The sequence below is a fragment of the Symphodus melops genome, assembly GCF_947650265.1.
Source record: "Symphodus melops genome assembly, chromosome: 6".
NCBI classification, from domain to species: Eukaryota; Metazoa; Chordata; class Actinopteri; order Labriformes; family Labridae; genus Symphodus; species Symphodus melops.
This window is the reverse complement of record NC_136696.1, coordinates 16,316,380-16,328,545: the sequence shown is the minus strand read 5'-3', so window position 1 is coordinate 16,328,545 and position 12,166 is coordinate 16,316,380. Positions and strand designations below refer to the sequence as shown.

General features: G+C 40.8%; 1 long non-coding RNA gene across 1 annotated transcript in view; it reads left to right on the top strand.

The window, feature by feature from the left end:
* Positions 1-8,716, top strand: part of LOC306826094 — a 35,208-nt gene extending 26,492 nt beyond the window's left edge. Inside the window, exons 2-3 of the long non-coding RNA XR_013779365.1 lie at positions 5,348-5,454; positions 7,905-8,716. This is a non-coding gene — a long non-coding RNA (uncharacterized lncRNA). The remainder of the gene's footprint in view (positions 1-5,347; positions 5,455-7,904) is intronic.
* Positions 8,717-12,166: the final 3,450 nt, after the last annotated feature.

Here is a 12,166-nt window from a genome sequence, read left to right as displayed (position 1 = left end):
ATTTCCCTCCTTTTTTTCCCTTCCGCAAGCATGTTAGTGTTCAGGCCACACGGGGTCAAAAGTATTATTGCTTTTGCAGAAACAAGTATATGATGAAGGACAATTTAATTAGAGAATGCGATCTCAAACTTCTCATACCGCGTTGCTGTTTTCATTTACTGACTCTTTGTTTTCTGACCGTAAGTGTCCTCCTAAAAAAGGATTTTTAAAAACGTTTGGAGTCGAAGCTAATTTCCTGGCATGCTGGCCTTGTTTTCATACTATAGAGAAACAAACAAGAAGTGAAGCTTTGTTACATATCAAAGACCGCCATTGAAATGGCCCGATCTGAGCTCGCACTAAAATAGAAAAAGAAATAAACAGTATCTGGTATGGTTTCCAACATGCGATTGACCTCAGCGGGTTATCACATCCTTTTTGTCAGTCTGCTTGTGTGGGGGGAAAACAGATGCATTTCAGCACACATATTGATGGCTGCACGTCAAGAGATGGTGTCACTCGGTAAAAGTTTGGCTTTTAACCAAGCCGTGTTTACATACGATAGAATATCCTCAAATAATTGGTAGGTCTCCTCGCTAAAGAGGGACGTGTCAGCTTTGGCATCCGTGTGAAAGAAGCTCCCTAAGTCACTTCACCTGATCTGTGGCCTGTAAAGATGCACCTGGCATTAAACAGACAGGGCAGCAGCGTCAACTGAACAATGGAGGACTGTCAGGACCGACAGCAGGCCACGGCTCTGCCATCACCGCTCTGACAGCGAGGGCCTCAGAGGGTAAACTGCTTTGCTGGAACTAATTAAACAGATGAAGTTATGACATGAATATGCAGATGTTGTTTACATTTTACCATATGGTATTATTTCAGGTAATAACGCACAGGAGAGCCTTCCCACTCATTAATGTGAAGGGATGGAGTGAAAACACTGTCTATCAAGAGACACTCGGAGCGTGTTCGTGAAATATGATCATACTGACACTTGGGTGTTGAAAGGGATTTCAAGCTACTCAATTAACACACATGTTGATAGCTATTCCAGTTTGATTTAAATTGTAAGCATCTACATGTAAAACGGGATTTTCCTTATCCAAAGTTGATGTTATTGATTTCTTTTCAATTGTTTCCGAATGTGAAAATTATTTTTATTTAATGTGTAAAATTAATTGTCACAACGTTTTCCTGTTACGCTTAATGAAAATAATTCAATTAATCAATAACCACCCTTAGATTTAATAGTCACTGCTCCAGTTTTTCCACGCTGCTGTATATCTGTAGGTTTTTATTAACATACACCGCTGTACACCTGCAACAAACACTTTAATTCTCAGCCTGCATTAACTCAACTTCCCGATTTGTTCCTTTTTTCTTTTTTTTTCTCAAAGTGTTAAAAGAAGTAGAAGTTATTTTTTTTTCTCTTCAGTTTTGTGTGCAGCCTCACCATTCCCCCAGAGCGGGTGCTGAGAGGTTAAGAGGGAAAGGGCCGATGGAGTCGCGTTTAGTAAGAAGTGTGGGATCACGGGGGCCAGCTGGTGGGGTGATGGGGAGCGTAATTGTGCCCGCTGTGTGGATAGGGTGGGGGGGGGGGGGCGGTGAAAGGATGGGGTGAGAAGCCCTGGAAAAAAGGGAGGGGAGGGGACACCTCAATTACCTGTGCTCCCTCTGACCCCTCTCTCCCTCTGTCTCTCCATGGACAGTCTGAGAGGCGGGGCGCGTTTCCACAGGCAGATGCACATCCCCCTCCTTTGTTCGAGATAGCATTCGTTCTTCTTTTTTTTTTCCAGAGCTGCTCAAACTTAATTGCAACAATCTCCTATCTGATGCATTTCTCCTTTATTTAAGGTTGTCAAAGAATTTACATTTTCTCTTTCAGTCGAAAACTAATCTAGGACTTTTCTGCTGTTTGTATATGTTTGATCATGGAACTCGATCAGGCGATATTAGATTAAAGATGTTTATCAAAATAAAAAGGCAAATTTACCTGAACTGAGCTGTTCTCTCAAACATATTCAGCAGGTTACATGCAGCTGTCAGAGTTGATTTTGGAGCTCCTGCTTGGGCTGATACAGTAAGTGACAGAGACTGGTGTAAAATCAATACTTCACAGGAGTGTGATGTCTTAATAAACTCTCTGTGTTGTTCAGACAGGAAAGCTAGACGTGTACGAGAAGGACTACAGCGCAGGCCATTGTGAAGCTGTCAAGTCTAGCCCTCAAAAGCAGATGAAGCTGTCAGATTATTAATATGTTTATACTGACAGGCCCCAAGTCCACCCCTAAAACCCTCCCCTCTTTCAATGTCTCTCAAAAAATATGCTCGGCTTCAAAGACAGAGGCCACAGGGTTGGATGCAAGGTCAGAGGCCAAATACATTTTGAAAGCAAATTCTCTTCCTTTTGCAACCTGTTTTTATTGCTGTCGCTCCCCTTCTCTGTGGCGAGCATTCAGCTGAGTCTTAGGCTGAATTGGCAGCAGCTTTCAAAGCGCTTGGCAGCCTGGTGATCCTCAGGAGCTCTCAGCTGACATCTCTCTGGGCCTGTCTATGCTCAGGGGTCAGCACGAGCCCTGACTCCCAGGACCCACTCACTCAGGCGCTACCATGAGTCAGTCCCTCAGACTGAAATTAAAATGTGAAAAGCTGCGCGACTGAAGGCATTCCTCGCCCCCCATGGCATTTTCCTTTCTCTGTGACAGTTCCTCTGAGACTGCTTTTTCTTTCATGTTTCTTTTCTCCCTTTAGATTATTTAACAACATGCGAACAGAGCTGTCAAGGAGAGACATGCTTGATCGACAGAGCAAGGGAGTGTCTTAGTCAACATGGGGTTAAATTCGATTTTCTGCATGTTCAGTACGCTACTCTCGAGCCAGTTATTGCCTGGGCTTGATGTTTTTTGATGGATCAATTATCCATTATAACATGTTGCGAAGCCAAACATAACGGCAACTATGACACCTGTCACAATCTTCTATTAGGCTAAGGAAATTGAAATAATTTAATGACAGCTAATTTAGTCTTTGTTTTGAATCTCATTATGGGGCGGTAATTGTGTTCTATAAAAAACTGAAAGTGAAATATGACTGCGTACTCAAAGCAAAGTACCCCGACTAGAGCTATTAATTTGATATCTCTCTGTGAAAACAGAAGGGAATAAATTGTGCTTTATCAGATTCAGACAAAAACAGGTTTGAAATGATTACGAGATCTTTGGGGGATTTTTTTCCACCCCCCCTATTTTAAAGTCCAGCTAAGATTGAATTAAAGTTAAAGTTGGCGATAACAGTGCAGCAAACCGAGACGCTGCATAGCCTCAGTGTTAAACACGTATTCCAAAAAGGACTGATATTGAACACACAGAATAAGAAATGGAAAAATTGCAGAATACATATTTTATCATCTTTTCTCAAAATAAAAGTTCTTCGGTGGACTTATTATCCTAACACAATCCGTTTTTTTTCTCTTTTTTTTTTTGTTATAAACATCACTTCAAACGTTTGCAGCGGCCTGAAACAGTGATGAGAATTTTAAACTCCCACCACATCATATTTAGCATCGCAGCGCCTAATAAGTCAAAGATATAACTCCATTGTGAGTAAAGAGCGGCAAGGGCTGAATAGACACGATATGCTCGTCAATAACACGTATGTGAGAAAGCTGCGTGGGAGCGTCTTATCGGTACATGTGTGCATATACTCGAAATTTGCAAGTAAAGAGCCTTATTGGGATTACCCACGGTACATTCTAGTGTTTATCATAAAGAGAAAGAGGGACAAGATGTGTCTCCCTTTTTTTCAGGGATTGGGTAAGCCTTCTGTCAATGGTTTGGAGCTGAATTGGCCTGGATCGCTCCAATCATTGCATGGAATGATCTCAGACCTAATTTAGTGGGCAGCTCAGGATCCAAAGCATACAAGGCTCCTCTCTGCAATAGAACGTGTGAAATAGATAGAGCAGCCATCCCCTCAGATGTGCTGAAGTAATCTGCAGCCAGAGCTGGTCCAGCAGGCCTCGCCCCTAAAGGGATTGATGCAGTGTCAGAACCTTTGGCTCAGGGGTCATCCTCTCTTCTTGCCTCCCCAATCTGACAAAAGCTGAATTTCTTTCGCTCACTATTCGTTTCTCTTTTTTCTTCTATTGAATTCATCATTGAGGGAGGCATGAGATGTGCAATGTGAATGAAACATTTTCATTAGAAGGGAGGAGAATCCCCCGGTCAGAGACGAGGCCAGAGCTGATCTGAGCCAATGACATCCCCACCAATTCTATCCTTCTTTTTTTTTTTTTTTTTTTGTCCTTCTTACTTTCCCCAGCTGTCACTCTCTGTGGTATGTGGCAAGGCTGATTGAAATCAGCACTGTGTCAGGGCCGTCATATCTCCGAAAGACATAAAACATGCAGAAACATCAATAAGCAACAGGCCGCTGACAGCTCTCAGGCAGAGATGGCAGCAAGGAGAGATGAGGGGAAGGTTAGGACTCTGGGGGGATGCCGTGCAGCTGAAGTGTCTTCTTCAGGCTTCACTGAGACCCAGGGAAGACAAGATAAAGTCTTATCAGGTTATCGCCTAGTTCAAGTTGCTTCTCGGACAGCAAGGCCACTGGGACGCCGGATGTCAGAAGATCTTGGTGTGTGTGTGTGTGTACTTGTAACTGGTGTATGTGTGGATCTATGTGTGCGCTAATGCAGTTGTGCAGAATTTTGGGGAAAATGGGAAAAGAGATGCTGCACTTGCTACCAATTGCAAACATGATTACAGTCTAAATTTGCATGATTAAAATGGAAAAAATAATAATACATCATAGCATACTGATTTTTTTTTTTTTTTTTTTGGGGGGGGGGGAATATTTTAAGGAGAATTATTTTTTTTCATTTTTTATATCTGCTTGAAAATAAGAATAAACATGCTAGTTATACCCAGAGAGCTTCATGAGATGCTTTGGGATTTGTGAGTGTATTGAATTCACTAATGGGAGGTAAAGGTGATAGTCTGTTAAATCACAGCCTGACACTAACTCTTACCACTGCTAATGAGGCAAGTTTTTTTTTAGCCCAGAAAATAAAAAATGCTGAATCTCTTGTTTTTCTCACCTGATAATGTTGGCCATAGTGCCCTTACCCTTTTGTTTGGAATCATGGAACTTGACAAATTTTCTGCTGGTGTTGGAGGTGGTAAAATAAGCAGTAATTAGCATGACACAGAAGCTGAAGAAGGGAGTGGAGTCTCGGCTGAAGTAGAAGTTTCCTCAAAGTTGAAGCCTGTTTTTTTTTCTGTGTTGATGGGTTAACGTTGTGGACAGGCGCCCATCTGCATATCAAATGTGACTCCCATTATTTTATGTTTCTTTCTGCTAACAGCGCCTCGCAGTACTCCTCCATGTTCTCCTCCATCTGCCTCCTGTCCATTGATCAGCCTTCCAGGGCATCAGTCTGTTTAACATCTGCTACAAGTTCCAGCAGCTCAGGTAACTATCTTGCTGCTCTCCGCCGCCTATTGATCTTCATGTCCACCTGCAGGAACATCTGTTTCAGCTTGTCGTTTGTCAGCGCAAAACAGCTCGCTCGTTTCACTTCACGTCTTGTCCACTTTCACTCACTCTCACAAAGAGACTTCACTCCTTAGTGCTTGTTAAAGTGCTGTTTGTGTTCAATAAATGAAAGTGGAAAATGGTAAATTAATCACTTGTGTTATTCCTCCTTGGAAAATAGTTAGTGCAGTACTTCTATTGGTAAAAAAAAGATGTCAAAATATGAAGGTTAATATACTACCAGTACATACTACCAGCATGTACTACCAGCCTAAACTAAAAAGGACATTTAATTCTTTTTTTTTAATTGTTCTGAAAAACAAAACTACACATTTAAAGAAGCAGCTTCATTTACTATATTTAGGAGACTTTTTGTTTTACCTATTCTTTTTTTTTTTTTTAGCCAGTACCTTTATGAAAAAATACAATTCAGCGTAGTATACCTCATAATTTGAAAATATATTTCTATTTGCATTTTTGTACCAATAAATATGTCAAATTATTATTATTATGGTTTAAAAAATCTCTAAAATACACAGATAAATGTAATGGTAAATGTGCTATGAATTATAATCTCTTAATTAGTATTTCCTTTTTTATTATTATGAATTAATTGAAGACGACAACACACATTTTATGTATAGTTTTAAATATTCTGTGCACACAGCATGAGAGAAAGTCACGGGCCGATAAAGAGCCCCCATCTTCCTATTCGTCTCCTTCACCGGCTTCCTGAGCTCAGAGGAACCGCTGTTGCACAGTTTAATTTGCTCTTTTGTAATGATGGGGCGTAGGTTAGTTAATTTCAATTTTTGATTTCAAAAGCTATCAAATACAGCTCAGATGAGAAATCAATTTTCCCAGCTGCCCTGGCTTTGTGGTGAAAAGAAGTCCCGCCATTGGTGAACAGAGCGTCACATGACCCAGTCAGGGATTAGTTCAGCAGGCCCATGTTGCCACCACCTCAATTACAGGCTGCCTCTCGTCATTTACCTCTGTAACATCTCATTTTCAGACACAACTCATATTTAATTCATGAAAGCCTGAAGAAGAGTAATTGTAATACAGATTGTTAGAGAAAATTTGACCAAATTTAAACTATAACTTTTGTTTTGCATGCCAACAGCAGTGATTGTGTCATTTCCTGTAATTTAGGATAATCAAAGTGAATGCCTGATTTAGGAAGGAAAAAATGTATGAAAAGGTTTTTAATTTAAATATTGTGCAACTTCATCTAATTGCAACATGTATTTACAACTCAAATGTCAATCATTTGTTGAATAGGAAAGATTTTGTCCTGCTCAATGTTGTAGACAGCTATCATGCCAAAATAAAACTCACATAAAAAAAAACCCTGCTCTTTTTCATTGAACACAGTGTATACGCCTTTGTGACTCATGTTCGATGTCACTAATAAGTTGTGTATCAACAAATCAAAAAGAAAAAAAACAACATTTTTGTTAAAGACATTATCAACAGTCAGTCGAGAGACATGTTCCAAGTAAAAAGAAATCTTCAAATTCCTTTAGATCATGGATAATTGTTCACACTACCAAACTCAAAGCATTTCAAACTGAGCACGAGAGCATATTTAAAATTCTTATGAAGTGCTGGTTTGGAAGTTGAATCCAGTCCAACATTTCTCTCTCTCAAACGAGCTCTCTTTCGCTTTGCATGACACAAATTGACAATTTGCTCAGTAATCACAGAATCTCCGTTTCATATGGATCAGTTCATCGAACAAAAAGTAGAGTGCAGGCAATTTCTGGACCCAACATGAGATTATATCTGTTTGACAGTTGCGTTTATTCTATGTGGTTTCCATGACAACTGGGTGAGGCGTCCAATAAAACCATCCTCAGCTGTCATCTCTTCACCTAAAAGCTTTGTAATTGCTCTCATTTGCATACTACAATTAAGTGTGTTAGCTCACAGCAAGAACAATCAACCTCCACTAAAGACTGGGGATAGTATAATTATTATATCAGTGGATTGGTATAAAACATTACTGACGAGCCTTTGTTTGACGGCTGCATTGTACTGTCAGTGCTAGTTTTACTGCTTATTTTCATTAATACACACATTTAAACGGCAAAGACGGGTAATGCGTAGCTGCTGGTTACAATGTTGTCATCACCATTTTCAATCACTGTCCTTATGATCACATGAAAGGGTCAGACACTTTCTATAAATTATCTTTAGGGTTTCCAACACAGTGAAAGATATTTTTATTCATTTTTGATGGGGGGGGGGGGCTTTCTGATTCAGTGGTGTACCTGACTAGGTGGAAACAGATTGATTTGCAGGGGTGGGAGACAGTTTGAACTGCTGATTGAATGGAAAGGTTATGTGCATCGGGCTCTAAGCATTGTTTCTCCTTCCCTCAGATGCGCAGAGGCTGTAATGAAGAGCTCTTGAACTGGCAGTCAGAGAAGCTGTGACAGGAGTTCAGGAGGATGCCTCTTTGGCTTTGTTGGACATATTTCAAACACACACTCAGGCACACATGCACAGAGTCAGAGACAAACAACCAACACAAAAATCCACATGCTGTCACTCACACAACGTTTCACAAATCACAAGCTTTTAATTTGAAGTGTCTTTTTCTAATATTTGAAAAATATCAAAGCACCCCCTGCACTTTCTTGCATTTATTTTTTTGTTTTCCCTTGAATATTATTTCATTTTGGGCGAAGCTTTGACATGAAATTCGAGGTTACAAACTCTAAATTGGAACAGTTTTCAAAGCATAACTCAACTTGCTGAAAAATATAAAAGCAGCCTGTGATACTGCAGCACATCTTTTGGCAGGTGCACTTTATTTTCAGTTTTTTGCCTTCAGGCCTTGAAATGAAATGGAAGACCAAAAGGCACAAATGGCAAGTGCACAATTCCAAGCTGTCTGCAGCCTCACAACACAAACTGGTCAAGCAGAAATGAGACCTGCATCAATTTTAATTTGTATTTATCCTGCTGATGACCTGCTCCTTTCAGTTTGCAGTCGGAGGCACAAATTACACCCATCATAACTCTGATTCTACGGCCCACGGTGTGCTATCAGGAAATTAACATGGTTATATACCACCGGCGGGTTCAAGGTGTCACAACACAATTATACAATCATGCAACCTGACGAGCTCTAACTGGTCGCCGGTGTATGACAACTAAGCTGGAGGGCTGCACGGTCTGTCACATGCAGGCGTATAAGATAAGTTCACTGAAGAGGAGACTGTGCCTCTGTGTCTGCTTCTCTCTATCTAAATCAGTTAAATATCACACAGCTGCTGCAGTCTGGGTGGATTTCTTTTTTTGGGAGGGGTGGGTGGGGAGTGGAGGGACCTTATCTTTGACTTGACCTGTCAGGTTTTTATTCCGCGGCAAATTGAGCCTTCAGAATTTCTCAAAACATAAATCAAAGTGATATAACATGGGCTGCTTGTATCATTAACAGTATTAAGTCATCAGTGAGGAGCGTTTAATGTAAAACCTTCTACATGCTGCTGCTCACTGTGACTTTCAATCAACCCTAATCCTTGTATCTCATAAAACTTGGAGCAAAAAAAAATTAAGGGAAGCTTCCCTGCCTGGATCCCCAGTGTGCTCTCTGTGTCAAGCCATTAGGCTGTGTGAAATGAGGTGCCACTCATGACATATAATGCTGCACATCTATAGATGCAATGCTAAAATGTAGCCCTTCAATGCCCAGTCCTCTGCTGAATTGTTGGGAAAATAATTCTGCTCTGATAGCAGTTCCATCCCGTAATATCCTGATTCAAAGTCGTAAAGATATGAAGAGGGCTGTTGGATAAATTCAAAATAATCCACTTCAGGATAGCTGTGGGATTTATGGGGTGGGGGAATGTGTGTGTGTGTGTGTGTGTGTGAGTGTGTGAGCAAACCTAAGTTTCTATGTGAGAATGAATAAAATAGATCAAGAAGCAAAAACTTTTACATACTGAAGGGTGATTTAACTAATAAGAATATAAACCTCGGCGATGAAAAGAAATGAAACACAGAGGAATAAGTAAAATGACATCAATTCTCAAATAATTCCTCAGAGCCAACATTAGAGGTGGAGCTTTCAGGAATCTATTTGTGTGGTAAAGTATGTTCATTGTGTCTAATTTGAAAGCACGTCAATAGAAGACACACTTTTCTTTAAGCTGTTATTACAGCAGTGCAATCAATGAAAGTTATACTGACTGCTGCTATACTTAGATGTGCATAAGCATGCTAGCAGCAGTCGTCTCTATGTGAATTTTTACCCAGAGGTAACAAAGATGTAACAGTGAAAAGGAAATAAAGCTAATAAGTGTCACTTTGATGTGACAACAAATTATACATGTTTCTATCAGATCTCATTTCCATTCCAGAACACAGACAGAGAATACCCTGAAGCACGGCTGTTAATGGGAGCCTCTATCAGCCTCCGTGGAAAGCCTGCCTCATTACTCACTCCAACACAACTGTGCCCAGGGTGGTCCATTTCCCCAACGGACACCAGTTCACAGACCAGAGACACACTGCAGAGCATAGGATCTGTTGATGAAATGCACAGGACACTGATGCTGTCATGCCGCAAGTGTGCCAAATCAGGAAATTCATTTCAGCAAAAAAAAAAATTAATTTAGAAATCGACTACGCAAAAAAAAAAATAAGAGGTGGATTTTTTTTACACGCCAATAATCTCTTTCTCATTATACCTCTGATTCTATACAATCTGATTGTTATTCAAAAAGAGTTTTCCATTCAGAAGGGCACCAAATACTCACATAACCTTCTATCCCCTCCAACCTGTGCAATGAATATTTTAAAATCTTAATGTATATTGGCCATGTGAATTTCCAGCCGAGTCTTTCCTTTGTCCATATATAATCTCAGGGACCAGAAATTCCCACTATTGTGGGTGTAACTGAGAACACCTGCACTCTAGCTTTTTTTCTTCACTATTTGCAACCACCGACGCACTCTGGTTTTACTCTTTTTACCTCTGTTTCTAGGTTCCCTAACAATGTCAATAGGGGGCATCCCTCATCTGTCAAAAACAAACATCAGAACACTTCTCCTGCTTTTTTCCCCTTTTTTCTCCTCCCTTCCAATTCTTCGCGTCATCTCTCGGCCTATTAGACACACAACAGATTGTCAGTTAGTCACTCAGTCTTATTAGTCCAGTCAGCTGCTGGATAAACTGTACCTAATCAACATAAGCAGTGCTGGTAAGAGCAGTCATAACATGCAAGGATGAAAGTCCTGCAGAAGGAGCCGCTGACCCTCCGGTGACTCTCTCACCCAGAGGGGAGGCAGCAGCGCTCGCTCTGTGTGTGTTTCAGTGCAATCTGTGGAGCAGATGGCTGGAGTCCTGGGCAGAGAGCAGCAGGTCTCAGCCTGCGTGTCACCAGGATGATGTGACCTGGCTTCCTCCAAGCTTGAGTTAATATCCTCGCGTATCACTGACTTGTAAAGGCTCTGGGCTAAACTTACAGTCCCTTTACCTTTGGAAAATACTCTCTCTTGCTGTGTGTCTCTTCCTCATTTTCTTTATCCCCCCCCCCCCCCCCCCCCCCGCAACTCCCCTCCAGTTGCTGGTAAGTATGGCTTTCAACCTCTTTTTTGTTACAAATATATTATTTTCTATTGTACATCTTGTTGAGAAATGTCCATAAATTCAAAATAAAATTCAAACAACCTTAATTTTATTTTATCTTATTCAGTTAATAAGAAACCGGACAGAAGACGACATTGTAACACAGAGATGCCAAAACACCGACCTAAAAAGAGCAATACACTGATCTCCATTCCTACAGCTGATGATACATCCTTGGACGGGAACATGATTAATAAGACACAGATTAAAGATGTGAAGCAATCTGAGTGTCTGAATAGCATGCCCTCAAACTGCACTGTCAAAGAGTAATTATGGACATTAGTGCTTCTCTATTATCACATAATGTCCCTGACTAAGTGATTCTACATTGACTTTGTGTGAGAAGTTTCAGGTTATGATGAAGTTATTAAAACAAAATCACCAGGGAGGTAAATAAACATTTGCTTGACTTTTGCTCGTCCAGCATTCCCTCTGCCACTCAAGCTTTCATCTTTGATACTGGCAGGTAATGCAGGCCGGGCCGTGCCATGTGAGGTGCAAGTGGTGCTGCCTCTCCTCCTCCCCCCCTTTCTCTCTCCGTCTCTCTCTGCTCATATTATATAAAGAGTGGCAGCCGGCAGAGTGACAGACTGCCCCAAGAGATGACACCTGTCACCGGGGGGAGTGCTGCTAATCTACAAGCCTCATTTTGTTTGAACTCTTTGTCACCTTGCCGTCAAATCCTCATCTTCTCAGTCACTGCCAGCTTCGCTCTCCTCTGCTTCTTTGCTCGCTCTGCTTTGCCCAATCTCTCCATATTATACAGAACCTCCAACATCACCACACACAGCAGACAAACTGCTGCTCCAGACAAACCAATACTTCCTGGTGTTCAAAAAAGTCTTCATGCAAACACTTCATTATTGGAAAAAAACCGATACAATACTATCTGTTATTTTTAGTTATTGTTAAACGCATATTGTGTTTTTTAGAAGTAAAAAATGGTCTTTATCTTTTTCAGACATCTGTAAAACTGCCTGTCTGCTTTCAGTATATAAGAAGATG